Genomic DNA, 17,136 nt, shown 5'->3' with positions numbered 1-17,136 from the left:
TTCAGGGAAAAAGACATGTATATAGATGCTAAGGAAATGGGTAACACCATCCCCATTGTACATACACCAGCTTTCAACAAGTCAATAAAGAGCTCTATTTCCGTATACATGATTTTTGTTAAAGACTCTCAAAATGAACCTAATGCTTTAGCAAAAGAAAATAAAAGCAACCAAAAGGAATTAGAGTTATCCAATTTTCTCAAGGGGTTTCAAGATATTTTTATTGACGACATCCCTTGTGAGCTACCTCCTAAACGAGGTAATGATGACCATGCAATTGAACTTCTTCTAGGAAGTTCACCGCCTAATAAACCTCCTTATAGAGTTTCTCAAGCTCAACAAGAGGAGATTATGCGGCAAGTGCATGAGTTAGTTGAGAAGGGTATGGTTAGGCCAAGCTCATCTCCATTTTGCTCACCTGTGCTATTAGTGCAAAAGAAAGACGGCACATATCGTATGTGTGTCGACTATAGAGCACTAAATAGGATCACTATCAAGAATAGGTTTCCCGTTCCACGGGTAGAAGACCTATTTGATAAGCTACAAGGATCGACCTACTTCAGTAGGGTTGACCTAAAAAGTGGCTATCATGAAATAAGGATAGTTGATCAAGACATTGTAAAGACCGCATTTCGTACTACATTTGGTCTTTATGAATACATTGTCATGCCTTTTGGCTTGACCAATGCACCAGCCACATTCAACCACTTGATGGTGAAGCTGTTCAGGCCTCATCGAACCTTTACTGGAGTGTTCTTTGATGATATTATCATCTACTCTAATTCATTGGAGGAACACAAGCAACACCTCCAGGTAATATTTCAAGTTTTAAGAGAGAATAAACTTTATGTTAATCGAAAGAAAAGTGAATTTTTCTTGCAAGAGATTCAGTATTTAGGTCACATTATCTCTCAAGATGGCATCCAAATGGATCCATCCAAGTTACAGGTAATAAAAGGATTGCCTAAACCAAGGAATCTGCATGAACTAAGAAGCTTCATAGGTATGTGTGCATACTATAGACGCTTCATAGAAAAGTTCTCACAAATTGAGGGACCATTACATGACCTAACAAAGAAAAGCGTTAGGTATACATGGTCTGCTAAGGAGAACAATGCTTTCAAAAAGCTTAAAGAAAAGCTTATCTCTCAACCTGTGCTTACACTACCGGATCTCTCAAAACCATTTGAGGTCCAATGCGATGCTTGTGGTAATTGCCTTGGAGCTGTTTTGCTCCAAGAAGGGCATGCCATAGGCTATGAAATCACCAGGAACATACTCGCAATCATTTGGGCATATTAATCCAACACCAATGTGTGTACATCGTTCTTGCAGTGGGGCTCGATCCAAAGCCATGGTCAGGTATTAAAGAAAAGCTTCCAAATGTAATGTTTTCCCACCTGGCCTCTCCTTCTCCCCTTTCAATCCGTCACCCAAGCAGTATTGCACGGTCCCTATCAGCAACAAAGAGAAGGACAAAAAGTTTTATCGAAACAACAATCTTTAAAAAATTCAGCAAGAATTCATCAGGCGTCACATAGGTAGAGTTGGTCATTTTGCATGTAATTGTTTCCAATCTATGGATATATCAATGCGTAGAATAAGTGGAGTGAATGAAGGAAGCTCCAGAAAAAACTTCGTATCACCGTGACGGTCATTGTTTATTAGGCTAACTATGTTCCCTCTTTTACATCGGAATACTAGTTGCTGACCTCAACGCTTGCTGCTTTGAAAAGAAGTTAGTTTGTCTTCATTGCGTTCATTCAGCCAGGCCATCGTTTGCGAGACCTCTCAGCTTTGTTCTAAGTGTTGGTTCCAACGCTCGTCAGAATCTGCTCGAAATTAAGGACGGAGTGAAAATATTCTCATACAAATTGTTGGAGGCTGCTAGCATGTCATTGACTTATGCATCGCATGTTGTCTAGTTTGGAAATCGAAATAGGAGTAGGACAATGGATCTCCAATGGATCAGCTTCCTTTATGTGCTCAAGAGGAGGGGCACAATCTGTTGCACTCATGATAAGTCTAAGCCAATTTGACAGCCCAAGTATTGAATAGTTGTATCTGAGGTGATCCAACCAAGTCCTCGATCCAATATTCATGCTTGAGTAGGAGAGTGCACCGAACAATTGTACCCGAGACAGTCCAATAAAATCTCGGATCTTGAGCGAGGGAGTGACTAGTTCAAAAGGCTACTGTATTGCATCAATTGGTCAATGCTCCCCAAGGCTCGCTCAAATTTCTCAGGGTTGGCTTTTTGCCCGTGAAAACAAGCAGAAAAGCCAACCTAGGAAAAAGGAGTGAGAGAACAATTTTGTCTCATGGGCTTGGTCGGTGTGCACTATAGTCCTTGATCTCTTGGAAATAAGCCGTGGTTATGAATCTAAGACTCCTCAAATCTCTCCCATGCAAAGCGTAGTTCTCTCTAAGAAATTGGGGTCTACCTAATGGCATGCATTCTCGAAATCAAGAAGGCGGGAAAGCTAGGTTCTCACCTATTACATGAGTGAGATCTTTAGCCTTCCATAACATGAAGACATCACTAAGAATGACGCGTTCCTCAGTGGAGTCCATCTACAAGCCCATTGGCAGCTACTCCTTGCAACTCCCTTATTTTGCCTAAGGTCTCGTAGGCAGCCACCACTGCAATGCCGCGCTTTGGACTCGTGCTTGGTGAAGTTTGTCTTGAAATATCCTTTTCGTTCCTTTCTAGAGGAGCCATCCTTTAGAGGGAAAGAGAGGCGTCTCAGATTCCAGTACCACTGTCAAGGGTAGTAGCACACATGAATGATCAACAAGCTGGGAAACAAATAATTTCTCAACCAGAAGTGGCCGCACGACATCGAGGGCTAGAAGATGGATTTGTCTCCTCTCGTGAAGAAAGGCCTTGTTAGGGAGAATTGTTCCACAAGCACGAGAATTAGGGAAACCCCTCCTTTTCCAAACCTCAGACTTGAATGGTGGATTCTTTCGCATACGAAGAACTTTGAGAGGTAAGCTCTCAAATTTGTCTCTCAATGGAGTTTAAAACTCCACAAATTATTACTACGTGCTTCCCCGTGCTGAAGGAAGCTGAAGTCTATGACAGCCACTCCACACGCATAACTGGTGAGACCTTTTACGCATTTGAGTTTGAATGGGCAAACCGGTACAAGAATATTCACCGAGGTAAGATCGACTTCTAGGTCATTGGCTGAAACTTGAAGATGGCCATCTTCAAGCTCATGTTGAGGGAGAACCTAGTCGAGTATGCAGATATTATTGTTGCCAAGTTTATTCTCTATCATTTGGCTTAATTGCAAGCACGACCTAGATATGCAGGTTCCATAGTGCCTAAAAAGAGCAGAACACCCCAGATTAAACCAAGCTCTCATAATCGGATGACAACTCAATCTGGTAATCCTCTGGGGTTGTCTGACAAAGGCAACCATAAAAAACACGCAACTGAAGTGGGTCCTCGATTCCCGACCCCGAGCCTCATCAGACGCTGGGAAAATGATACAGAGAAGTCCATAAGGCAAGACTGAAACCGAACCTAGTCTCACTTGCATAGTTCAAGCCTGAAGGCAACTAAACTTGGTGTCAATTTTGGCCCTGAACCGAGTGTAAGTCAACCCTAGAGCCCTTGGACTTGGTAAAAATCAGCCCCAAAGGCTCCTGCAAAGTTGACTCCGAGTCTTGGTCCTAAACGTGATGTAAATGAGGTCCCAAGAGAGCAAATAGTTGATGCAAGTCTTGAACAAGGCTGAAGAAGTCCATGTGGCAGTGGGCCAAACATTGCTAGACACAACCCCGACATAAAAAACCTACCTCACACTGGCTAGGCGTAGCCTTAATACAACCTTCATTCCCTAACGCTTGTCCTTGAGAGAGATTGGAACTAATTGGACCAATTCGCGGAGATGTTTGAATGCTTATGCTTCTATAGCACCTAAGGAGAGAAAAACATCTCATAGTAAGCCAAGTTATCATAATTAGATGGTAGTACAAGGTGACACCTCCAAAAATGATGTAGAGCAGGCCATGGTAGGAGTGAAACTGAACCAAGTCTTGTTCCTAAACCTTGCACAACTCAGACCCGAAGGCAACAAAAATCAGTACAAATTGGGTGTAAATCAACTTTGAAGTTGAAGCAAGTCCTGGCCCTGAACCTGGTGAAAATTAGCCCCAAGGGCTCCTGCCCAATTGATTCCAAGTCTTGGTCTTGAACGTGGTGCAAGTCAGGTCCCAAGACAACAAATAATTGATGCAAGTCCTGGCCTTGAACCTGGCATCAATCAGCCTCAAAGCTGGTGCAAGCATTGACTCTAAACCTGGTAAAAGTCAGCCCCAAAGGGTCACACACAACCCCTCTAAGCCCGGCCTTAAACCGTGTGTAAAATCAGCTCTGAAGGCAAGTAAGGTTGACACAGATCTTGACCCTGAACCGGGTGTAAATCAGCCCCAAAGACTCCTACATAAATGAACCAACTCTTGTTCCTAAGCCTGGTGTAAATGTTAGCCTTGAACTTGGTATAGGTTGGCGATAAAGAAGGTGTAAATGCTGGTTATGTAAATCAGCCCAACAACTAATGCAAACCTTAGTCCCAATCCTGGTGCAAGTCAACATTAAGCTCAACCACAAAAAGCTCCTCACAGACCGATACAAACTCTCTGAAAGTGATTCCAAGTTTCAAGCAAGCTTGGCTCTCACAGAAGATCCCTCCAATATGACATACTCCTTGAAAATACAATCCTGTACTTGATGTTAGTATGCCCCCAAAATGAAGGGACTCAATCTTCACTTTGACTGATGCAAATCGACTATGCAAATAGGCCAACAAGGTCTCCAATATTAGATGCAATATGAGCATGGCATAGACCTCAGGCCACATATTGGAACACTCTTTTCTTTCTCTTACTGGATACAAGCTTCACATACTGTGAGTTTGAAGTGCACAAGGTGGAAACTCTAGGTCCGGGGTAGTCCTAGTCAGCCACCAACATTGTTAGAAATCAATATTCGAAATCTAAAAGGAATTTTTCCTTTATAACAATTCACTCATGAAATCTCCAAATTTGGACAGATCTCTTTTAGCTTCTTATTGATTCTCACGCTTTTCTAACGTGAGAAAGAGAAAATTACATTGTTTCAAGGTTTGGTGACCCATGTAAAGAATGGTGTCTCTTTGTTATTCAACCTTTTGTCAAGGTAGAATTTAGATCCTTTTTTCTATTTTCTCATTGCAAGAAGGGGAGAACGAATTCTACAACAGGCAGTAGTGTTGAAGGAAGAGAACTATATTTACGAAATTGGGTAAGAGAAGCCAAAATAGAGTCTCAAGGGAAAGAGAGTATGTGTTTTCTTCGAAGACGGCAAAGACAACTCTGAAAATGACACATTAAGATTTTGAATGCCAAACGCAAACAGTTGGAGATTCCAAGAACTTGAACACTTCAAAAGTTGCTATTCACAAAGTAGCTTCAGGCGACTAATTGATGTATACAAGTATGATGAACGATATAATCTCTAGCTAGGAAAACCATGGTATGTACAAAGCTTTTATCTTTTGTTGTTGTCCGATCTTTCATTGACTGTTGCTTTCTTCGCTGGATGTGCCACTCAGTAAAGAGTGCTTGACTCCTCCTGCAAAAAAAAGAGAAATAGATCTAGAGTTCTAATTCTAAGTAAGCAAATCAACGGCATGAAAATCTTAGACAGTATTTACCGTTTGTTACCTAAGAGAGCTGGTTAATTGTTGGTCTTTTGAGGTGTAGACCGCTGCAATCTACAACCACGTGCGTGTCATCTATTTTGGAGTGACATACACACATGCAATGTTTATACTTTTATAGAATTCTTTTCTATTGTTTTGAAGTACGAGTGAATTGGCTCCTCAATGTCAAGGAGCATTCCAACCCATTCATTCATCATAGATACCCTCACATAAGTTTGGCTATTCTCGATTGGTACAGCTAAGTAAGGAATGAACTGAAGGTGAACTGTCACGGCCCATTCATTGCACCCCAAGTAAAATGGTCGGCTCACTGAGCAAAATGACAAGTACCCAAACACCTATAAGAAAATATAGCATGTTATTTTTTACTTTTTCCTTTTGTTCTTTTTGTCAAGCAAGAAGTCTTTTTCTTATGAATTTCCCTCGATGGTAACTTGAGGGCTCTTTACCTCTATGCGTGTTGCGTACTTCACTCTCCAAAAATCTGCAACATTTTGCAAGTGCTATATACGGTCTTCATCATGGACAGGGGCAATTATGCTCGATGTTTGAAATTGCAGTGACCATTTGCTATTGTACACGCCAGAGAATAAGTTCTTCAAGGTAAACATTGCGTATCTTTTCTTGCGAAACTCGCTGAGAATGTAATTCCTGTCATCCTCACATCCGCTCATGAATCATGAACACCAACTTGTAAAAAATTACATCAAACTTTGTCAATGTTGAGAAATCAAAAGCAGTAAATAAAGAAAGTAGCTCGTGGTAAGATGGATTTCTTACGATTTCTTTATCATCAGTGGTAACGCCCTCCGCAAAGTCAATATGAAAAATGGTTTTTTGTTTAGGCGTAACTTGGTCTCCTCCATCCCAAACGACTACTGCAGATACTATTTCATCTCTATTCGCCCGGTTCTGTGTGTGCATAATGTCTAAAATTTTGGCGCTTGAGAAAAACATTATGTCTCTCTTCTTGGGAGGGAGCTCGCGCACTACTGAGTCTTCGCTGAGCACAATGACCACAAGAGCATCTCCTTTGTCGTAAGGAATTTTCTTTAGCTCGACTAGAAAGTTTTCCACTCTAGCCCATGATCTTTTCTTTCTGAATTTTTCAAATCTAGGAATCAGATCCTTGAACACTTGCAGTGTAATTGTAGGAAAGCCCTCTTCATCAACCAAGTATGTCAGGACAAGGGCAAGGCCAGAGAGTCTTGGACTGGGCCAAGGGCCGGACTAGGCAATGTGGAAAGGGAATCCAGCTAGGGCAAAGGGGCTAGAAGCTTCGCCTATATAGTGGGAGGTTGGGAGGTGGATTCTAGGCTCTAGTCTCCCCTAGTCTTTACACTGGTATCAAGAGCAAGGTTATTCTAGGCAACAGGGGTGGGTCGTGGACCACTACTTTTGGTTAAGCATGCACATGCAAAGGGAGAAGGAGGCGGGCATGGCCGCTGGCTAAGCAAAAAAAAGAAAACACCCTCAAGGGCATGTGCAGGCAACCTTGGTGGGGAGAACACCATAGAGTCGACCATGACGAAAGCGGGCGTGTTTTAGGCGACTGGGGTCGCGCTGGCCTGCGGAGGCGAACCCGACACAAGGCCAAGCCCCCTCGAGCAACGCCGGGCAAGATACCTCTCTCCCGTGCTCGTTCTTGTCGCCCGATAGAGCGCTACAGTCAAGACTTTTTCCACACTACGGGCACCTAAAACCCTTAGGGGTATTGGACCCACAGTAGGGTTCTTCCCCTTTGCTCGTGAGCGGTTGGGATTGTTTCCCAGACACCATACGTTCTTGGTAACATCATGAGGGTGTAGAACTGCAACTATTTGCTTTGGAACCTTTTGTCGACTGCGTCAAATCTCATTGGTGCCCTTGAACGGGTGAATTTACGGTTCACTAAATCTTGGACTACCAACAAAATTGCCGGTCGCTTCAAGCTTGGAGCACGAACGCAATTAGCACGGCTAATTACTGATGGTGGTACATCCTACGTCTACGGGATTCTTTCTCGATAATTACCGGTTACCGTACATCCTACATTGAGGGGACACCTTCTCGAGTCCGGGTATTTTTGCTTCTGTTCCTTCCACTGCACAGTGTTGCCATGGATTCAGATATTAATATGACTTTTAATCTCGAGCATGAAACACCTGATCTTGCCCATGATGGCTCGCGGTCGGATGCTCTCACGGAGAGTACCCGCGACACTACGGCGGGTGACGATGCATATGAATTGCTTGATATTCAAGAATTTCATGCACTTTAGACACGAATATTAGTCATGGAAGAAAATTTTGCATCTTTAAATTAAAACGTCACTAAATTATCTACATTAGTGATATAACTTATGCAGCAGCAGGCCAAGGGCCCTATTGACACACACATGCATGAGCACATTGCTACACAGGGGCAAGGCCCTTCTAATCATGGATAGGGTCCATCTCCAGATTCTTTCCACACTCTCACTGCAAAGGAGGTGGATGAGTTGTTGAAAAACACCAAACCACCGACTTTTAAGGGAGAAGATCGAGATTGTAGTAAGGATGCAGTGAATATCTTTCTCAGCAAGTGGGATGGAATTCACACCTTACGGCGTACTCCGGACGCAGTCAGAGCACTGCAAACAAGCTTAACTCTGGAAGGCAAGGCCTACAAGTAGTGGATGTCTCTCAAGGAGAAGAATATCATACCACAGAGTTGGGCAACTTTTGAGGATATGTTTCGCAAATAATTCTTGCCTACAAATGAGGCAGATCGAAATTGGATGGCTTGGGACACGTGTTCTATGCGCCAATACCCATTGTTACTTGAATATAAATCTCACTATCGGGATGTTATCCTCAAGTTGGAAGGACTAGACACCTTTCAACAAGTATGTGGGTTTATCCGTGGTGTGCTGACGCCAGAGCTTAAGAAGCAGGTCAAGACTCAAGACCCTAAAACACTTGAGGAAGCCATAGTGAAAGCACATATTCACGATGATCCAGATGAAAAGAAATCACATCATAATCTCGTGTCTGCTAATACACATGGTAATGCACGCACACAGTACGGGCAGAATAAAAGGAAATTTATAGTAGCCAATTCTGAAGCATCTAAAAAACCCAAGGGGTCTCTCTCCTGAGGACTTTGATAAGGCTAAGAAAGAGAAATTATGTTTTCAATGCTTGGAAAGCGGTCATGACAAAAAGGATTGTCCCAAGGGAAAATATGCTGATCATGGCAAGGAGAAAGGAGTACACACGGTGAAACTACTACCACTTGAGTCTTCCTCATGATTCTCTGTAGTGGAAGTAACACACACCGAGGTGGTGCATGAATGTTGTCTCACAGCTTCCATGTGGCAATAGACCTTCGGACCACATGAGTTAGTATGTATGCATGGATCTCTACAAGGGCACAAGGTGCGCATCTTGGTAGATGATGGTGCTACTCAAATTTCATCAATCATGGATTGGTGAAAAAACTCAAATTGCCTCAAGTCCGAGTTGTACCGTTGGAAGTACAAGGTTACTCCACATCCTTGTATTTTCAGGTTATAAACATGGAGAGGGCAGACGTGGTCCTTGGTAGGGAACTGTTGCATAGCCTAGGACCATCACTGAAGCGTAGCTATGAGCACAACAGCTTGATGTTTGAATCCCATGGCACACATGTGTTGTTGTTAGGAGAGAAGGATGTACCTTCTTCACCACTCGTCAAAGTCGGGTACAACGGGGGTACGAATAGTGCGGGCCCATTTCTCTTGGCTTCGTTCGATGGACCGGTAATAGCAAAAACGGGGACTGCATGTCCAACGGAGACGGACAACTAGGGGCCTTTTTCGGACGGTGTCACCCTTGCGGCGGACAACGATAATGGGGAAGACTTTTTTGCATGGGTATGTTTACGTGGAGGGGACCGTGGGATCCTCCACTTAGATATTTTTTTAAAAAAAAGGTTTAAGGACTCCAAGGGAGCAACAACGGCGCCGTCGTTGCCCCTGGAGTGCAAAAGAGGGAAAATATATTTTTCTTCTCAAGAAAGGGAAGGGGGTGAGGCTTTTTAGAAAAAAGGAGGAGGGAAGGCAAAGGAGGCGGGGGCACGCTATCTCAGGAAAGGGAGTGAAGGGAAAGAAAGAAGGGAAGGAAAAAGGAAGGGAAAGAGAAGAAGAAAAAAAAAAGGAAAAGGGAGCTGCTGTCCAAGGCAAGAAAGAAAAGAGGGAAAGAGAGGAGAAGGAAAGAGAAGAGAAAGAAAGAGAGGAGAAGGAGAAAAAAAAGGTGTTTTGTTTCGAGCACGGAGGTGAAAGCAAAAAGAAAAAAAGATTTGATAGCTTCAAATTCAGCTGCTGTAGTCCAGGAAAGGGGAAGTTCGAAGAGTTTTTTTCTAGGTTCGAAAGATGGAAGCTCGATGGAGCTTGTGCAAGCGTGCAACTGCATCAAAGGTGAGAGGGAGACGGCACCATAGCGTGGCATCGGCGAGGGTTGTTAAAGCCTGTTTTTTTTCGCGCTCGTTGAGGTCGTGCTGACGGGGCTATCTGTACTTGGCTGTCTGGAATGAAATAAAAGAAGTCATTGCCCGCTTTCAAGCATGTTTTCCCCTTTCCCCCCCTCTGTTCTATTTCTCTTGTGCTAGTGTCCGCAGGGTCAAGTGTGTGTGTAGGCAAGTGTGCCCCCCATCGAACAGGCGGTGTCTCGTGGCAAAGAGAGAGAAAGAGGCTTTGGGTGTGCGTGGGAAGCTACAAAATGCGTAATGCGGTGCGTATGGGTTTAATTGTGATCTGATATAGTGTGATCGACTCGAGAGGTGTGCAGCGGCAGTCTGCTAGCAGGAAAGAGGATTTTGAAGGTGAATCCCAGTGGATTGGGGTGTTGTGTTTAACCTGAGCTATAGAGAGGGAGACTACTTGTGTCTCGGGTGTGTTCCCCTTTCCCCCTATCCATCTTCTGGTTCCCCCATGGAGGAGCACGCTGATTGCTCCCGTTAGTGAAGGAAAATACAGGTTTTCGTATAGGTAAGGATGGCATCTTGAAGCTATGGTCCGATTTTTACAGGTGAAGAGAATCCAGACGAATGGCTTGCAGATTTTGAATTGTACATGTTGTCTTTGTGAATGCCTAATGAGGACAGCAAGATGCAAACCTTCCCTTTGGTGATGCGCGAAAAGGCCAACTATGGTTCGAAGCTTTGGAGATTGAGCCAAGATAGGCATGGCCGGCTCTACGGACAAGATTTTTGCATGAGTTTCATAAAGAAGCTTCTCCAGTTGAGATGGATGCGAAGCTAAAGGCTCTAAAGCAGGATGTAGGTGAGGAATTTAGCTTGTTTCTGGATCGTTTTGAAGCATGTTGGGCAGAGTTAGCAGCAGCTATGCAGCTAGCCAATGGTGAGTACTTCAAATTGGATAAGTTTATGGCATGCTTACATCCGAAGGTGAGAGAGAAAGTGGACTTTGAAAGCCCAAAGAACTACAATGGGACAGTGGCAATTTGCAAGGTCAAAAAGTAGAAAAATAAAAAAAAAGATAGAGTAGGGCGTAGCAGGTTATGAAGCAATGGCACCTGTTCAACCACAAAGCCCTCGAGAGTCAACTCAAGAGGAAAATCAAGGGAATAGGGCTACGGTTACTATTCCGCAGCAGGGGATACATACGGTTCATGATCTATCAGAGCAGATGCAAGAGCTTCGTTTGAGTGTAATGGATAGGGGACAGCCGAGAGGAGCAAGGGGCAGGGCAAGGCCTCTACCTAGAAGGTGCTATAATTGCGGCGAAGAAGGGCATTATGCACCTGACTGTCCCCATCCGGTGAGGGAAATAGGTGGTATCTACCCATTGTTTGGCAGAGGGAGAGGCCAAGCACATTTTAATGGCCCAAGGGAGCAGGTAGTTGAGAATCCAGTGCAGCAAGCCCAGACGGATGGCGGTGAAGTCCCGAGGGTGAACATCATTGGGGTTGATAAACAGGATGTCGAAGTATTGGGCAGCAAAAGAGCTAGAGCTGAAAGGGAGACATAAACTCAGCGGGAGACTAGAGCTCGTAAAGGCAAAGAGAAGGTATACGAGGGAAAAGAGAAGCCTGAAACTAGCAAGAAAAGAAGGCGTTGCAGGATTAAACAAATAGATTTCCAGCTTGGGCGCGGCCATCCAGAGTACGATTTGGTGAGTGATGTCCAAAGTCAAAGAGCTAATATTACTTTTGGACAGCTGTTGGCATTGAACCCAACATTGAGGCGGAGGTGGTTGACTAGTGTTAGCACTAGGTTACAAAGGGGTAAGGGAAATGTGCAGGCGGTGCAAAATATGGCACTCAGGGTAGGTAGCCTGACGGATGTTATTCCTTTGCTTGATGCTGTCATCGAGAAAAGGATGCAGGTTCAAGCCTATATAGATGGGGGAGCACAGGTTTGCGTCATGACGGAAGCTGCGATGAAGGAAACAGGGGTCAAGGCGGTAGCCAAGTCGAATGTGCGCATGAGGATGGCTAACCATGCTAAAGCTGGGTGTTTGGGCATGGCTTAGGATGTAAGAGTGAAAGTGATGGGCATAGAGTGCCTGATTGACTTCTTTGTGATGAAAGCTGGGGATAACGCATATCCTATCATCCTGGGTAGGCCGTGGCTGTTGGAAATAGGTTCCAAACAGGATTGGGAAAGCAAAGTGTTTACCCTACCTGATAAAGAAAAAGGAAGACAAGTGGTGCTGGATCTGAAGACCAAGGAAAGCCATTTTCATCCTATGGCGGCGAGAGACGAAGGGGATACCACCAGCTATGAGTATGAGACTGAAACGGCCTATGATGAGGGCTATACAGATACAGAGGAAGAAGAAAGCGAGGATGATATGCTCAAGATTGATGCTGACATGTTTGGGGTCACTGTGGAAGAACCTTGTGCAAAAGAAGGGGTGCGAGCACAGGTGCATGCCATAGGTACTGAAGAGGTGGTCGATATGCTAAGTGGAGACTTGACCAAGAAGGAGAAAGAAAGTTATGTCCAGTTGTGTGCATCTTTTCCAAACCTATTTGCAAAGGAGTATAAAGATTTGAGAGGAGCCAAGGTTGTTGAGCAAAAAATAGCCCTCAAGGAAGGATACAAACCTAAGGCGCAGAAGCTAAGGAGATTGGGTGAAATTCAAAAGGAAGCCCTTTGGCAGGAGATCAATCAGTTACTGGATGCAGGTATTATATACCCCGTAAAGGAATCAGAGTGGGTTTCCCCAGTAGTTATCACTCCTAAAAATAATGGGAGATGGTGAGTGTGTGCCGACTATAAGCCATTGAATGTTGCGACCAAGAGGAATCACTACCCATTGCCGTTTCAGGATGAGATTTTGAATCAAGTGGCTGGCCATGAGAGGTATTCCATTATGGATGGGTTTTTAGGTTACTTTCAATAGGGATTGCTCTTGAAGACCAACTGAAGACGACATTCATATCTCCATGGGGTTGCTTTGCCTATCGTCGCAGGATGCCTTTTGGGTTGGTGAATGCCTATGCCACGTTTCAAGATTGGATGAACAAGGTGTTTGGTCCCTATTTGGGTAGGTTCATTAGGGTTTTCATGGATGACATTGGATGTTATAGCTCAAGGGCGGATCATTTGTCAAAGCTGCGATTGTGTTTTGAGAGGCTGGATGAAGAGGGAGGTCAGTTGAACCCCAAAAAGTGCAAATTAGCACAGCCCCAAGCATCATTGTTGGGCCATGTGGTGTCACAAAATGGGATTGAAGTCGATCCAGAAAAGGTCAAGGCTCTAGTCTTGATGGAGCCTCCTCCCAGTGCACATGCTTTGGCGTCGTTCGTGCATAGGCTGAAGTATCTGTCAAGGTTTTTTTGGATGTTGTCGCAGTATGTATACCCCCTTCAAAAGAGGGCGCAACTGGTGCATGGTTTTAAATGGGATGAAGAGGCTCAAGTAGCTTTTGACAGGGTGAAAGAAATCTTGTGTCAATTGCCTACGGTGTGTCCTCCCAATCATGAAGATGATTTTTATGTTGCCATGACGGTAGGCACTGTAGCCATTGGGGTAGTACTATTGCAAAAGGTGGGAAGGAGCTATAAACCTATTTATTTTGAAAGCAGGGTGATAAGTCATGGGGAGGCAACCTACACTAAAGCCGAACAGTGGGTGATGGCCTTAGTTTTTGCATGCAGGAAGTTCAAGGTGTATCTCATCGTGCGAAAGTTTTTTGTGCTAACGGCCAATAATTTATTGCCGGAGGTAGTGTTGAACTTGAAGCCAAGGAAACGGATCATGAAATGGGTGATAGAGCTACAAGAATTTGAGTTTGAATTCAAAGTTGAACATACAAGTCGATCTCACATGGAAGATATTCTAGTCAGCAAGGCGGTTGATTTGCCGATCTATCCCAAGGTGGTGCGGGATGAAATCAAGGAGGAGCTTGACTTAGCGGAAGCTTTTACCATGTGGTTTGATGGAGCATATAGGAGGGTAATACAAAAAGCAGGCGGAGGTGTGGTGATATGAGATCCACGCAACAGGGTGATCTTTTCAAAAGCTTATGACTTGGAGGATGTTCATACCAATAATGAGGCGGAGTATCTTACCCCCCATTTAGGTTTGAAACAATGTGTCGAGTTTGGTATATTGAGGTTGGTGGTGAAAGGTGATGCACTGTTAGTTATCAAGCACTTGTTGGGCCAATGGCAGGTGAAACGGGATTCATTAAAGCATTGGTTCTATGCCATCAAGAAGTTGTTGAAGTTTTTTGAAGAGGTTCAGTTCAAGCATGTTAGAAGAGAGCAGAACCAAGAAGCAGATCAGCTTGCAAGCAGCAAAGTACAAGTGCAGGTTGCAGGTACATATGTGGCCCCAACCACCTATGTTGGTCGTGAGACCTTAAAAGAGATTGAAGACTTTTTGAATACCGGTCAATGCTCTGAAAGATTGTCGAAGCTACAAAAGCAGAGGATAGTACAAAAATCTCTCAAGTTTACACTGATAGGGGAGGATCTTATGACCTATGGACGGGATGAAGTGCTGCGAAGGGTACTTTATAAGGAAGAAATCGGTATGGTGCTGCAACAATGTCATGAGGAAAGTGGGCATCAAGGTAAAGACCAAGTTTTGTTTTGAATCTTGAGAGCAGGTTTTTGGTGGCCGTCGATAGTACATGATGTGCACTATTGGTGCAAAACCTGCTATGAATGTTAGACTATGGGTGAGAGGAGGCTGATAGCCGAATCGCAGGGCGCTATCATTGCCCAAAATGCTTTTGAGAAGTGGAGCTTGGATGCCATTGCTCCACTCCCGAATTCAGCAAGTGTTAAAAAATACATTGTAGTGGCGATTGACTACCTTACCAGGTGGGTCGAGGCAAAAGTTGTAAAGGAGGTCAATGCACAGATTGTAGCCCACTTTGTTTTCGATAACATTTGTTGTCGTTTTGGAGTGCCGTGGGTACTCATTTCTGATAGAGGCCAAGGATTCAGGAGCAAGCTTATGCAGGCATTAGTGGAGAAATTAAAGATTCAACATCGATTTTCCTCGCCTTATCATCCCCAATGCAATGGTCTTGTGGAGAGTGCCAATGGACAAATCATCAAGATGCTGACAAAGTATGTGTATAAGCATGAGACAGAATGGGAGATCAATCTAGAGAAGTGTCTATGGGCCTATAGGACATCCTACAAAGTGGCGACCAACTTTACTCCCTTTGAGTTGGATTATGGCAAGGAGGCAATACTGCCAATGCATGCACAATTGGGTGCTTTGAAAGGTATGTGGCGCATCAATGCCACTCCACAAGCTGTCTTACATGATAGGATTGTCAGCCTTCAGGCATTACAAATTGTAAAGAATGAGGATGCAAGAGAGCTACACAAGACAAGCACAAAGCACACAGAGATGGAAAGCTTCTTCTTCTTCTTCACAGAAAAGAGAGTACAAAATGACTAAGTGCTAAAGCTGAAAAGTAGCACATATGTACATGCGGTCACTAAGTGTGAACCTGCTAGAAGCATACTAGGCTGGCACTATAAGTGTAGTCCAGCTGTAGAATCACTGGCAGAGATCCTCCGTGTCGGTCACCTAACGCGCCAGTGAGTAAATGCCATAAGCGGTCAAGACCCGTAGTGGATGCCAGCTCAAGATGTAGAGCTCGACATCTCAACACTCCCCCTCGAGCTCTGCATGTCGCAGAGTCCAAGCATAGTCCGAAAATGTCGAAGCTTCTCAGCTCCGAGGGCCTTGGTAAAGATATCCGCTATCTGCTGCTCTGTGATGACGTAGACCAAGTTGATGTCGCCCGCCAACACTCGCTCTCGAACGTAGTGGTAGTGGACCTCTATGTGTTTTGTCCTAGCATGGAACACTGGGTTCCTAGCCAACTGCATGCTGCTGAGGTTGTCACAATGAATGACAGTCTGCTGGTCCACCTGCACTCCCAAGTCCTCAAGTAATGTGCGTAGCCAAGCTACCTCGCACGCCGCAACTGCTGCACCTCTGTACTCGGCCTCTGTGCTCGATAAAGCAACCGTAGGCTGCTTTTTGTTGCTCCAAGTAACAGCAACACTCCCAAAAGAGAACATGAAGCTACTCGTAGATCTCCTATCAACAATGCTACCTGCCCAATCTGCATATGTATACCCATACAATGCTAATGGTGCATCTGCTGCATAGAAAAATGCGTAGTCAAGAGTCCCTTGCACATACATAAGTGTGCGTCGTACTCCATCCAAATGTGGCTTCCTCGGAAGCTGCATGAACTGACTCTCCAAGCCTACTATGTAGCTCAAGTCTGGCCTCATGATAGTCAAGTAGATTAGACTACCCACAATCTTCCTGTACATATTGACATCCTCAACAACATCACCCTTCTTTGCACTCAGCTTTGCATTCACATCCAAGGGAATAGAAATTGGCTTACAATCAGCCATACCATACTTTGACAACATGTCCAAAGCATACTGTCTCTGTGACAGCCATACACCCTCTGGAGTCCTGATCACCTCAATGCCAAGAAAGTAGCGCAACTCGCCCAAATCTTTCATTTCAAACTCCTGTTTGAGAAGACCCTTCACATGGTCAATCTCCGTAGCATTGTCACCCACAATAATAAGGTCATCTACATATATGGTAATGACCACAATCCCCACATCACTCTCACGTACATAGAGTGAATGATCAGCATGAGCTCTCCTAAAACCAATACTGACAAGATACTTGGCAATCCTGTCATACCATGCTCTAGAGCCCTGCTTCAAACCATACAAAGCTTTGAGAAGTCTGCATACATAATCTGGGTAACCTGGATCGACATAACCAGGTGGCTGATCCATATACACTTCTTCTTGCAACTCACCATTCAAGAAGGCGTTCTTTACATCCATTTGATGCATAATCCATCCTATAGATGTAGCCACTACTATGACAGCTCTCACAGTTGTCATCTTTGCCACTGGAGCAAAGGTCTCCTCATATTCTA

At 44.3% G+C, this 17,136-nt stretch overlaps 1 pseudogene; it reads right to left on the bottom strand.

Annotated features, from left to right (window-relative positions):
* Positions 1-5,718: 5,718 nt before the first annotated feature.
* LOC147428495 (uncharacterized) lies at positions 5,719-10,902 on the bottom strand (annotated as a pseudogene).
* Between the last annotated feature and the right edge of the window lie 6,234 nt (positions 10,903-17,136).

The sequence above is a fragment of the Adiantum capillus-veneris genome, chromosome 23 (assembly GCF_014529385.1).
Source record: "Adiantum capillus-veneris isolate H3 chromosome 23, ASM1452938v2, whole genome shotgun sequence".
In the NCBI taxonomy this organism is placed as follows: domain Eukaryota; kingdom Viridiplantae; phylum Streptophyta; class Polypodiopsida; order Polypodiales; family Pteridaceae; genus Adiantum; species Adiantum capillus-veneris.
Note: the sequence above shows the minus strand (reverse complement) of the source record. Positions and strands in the feature narration are given on the sequence as shown.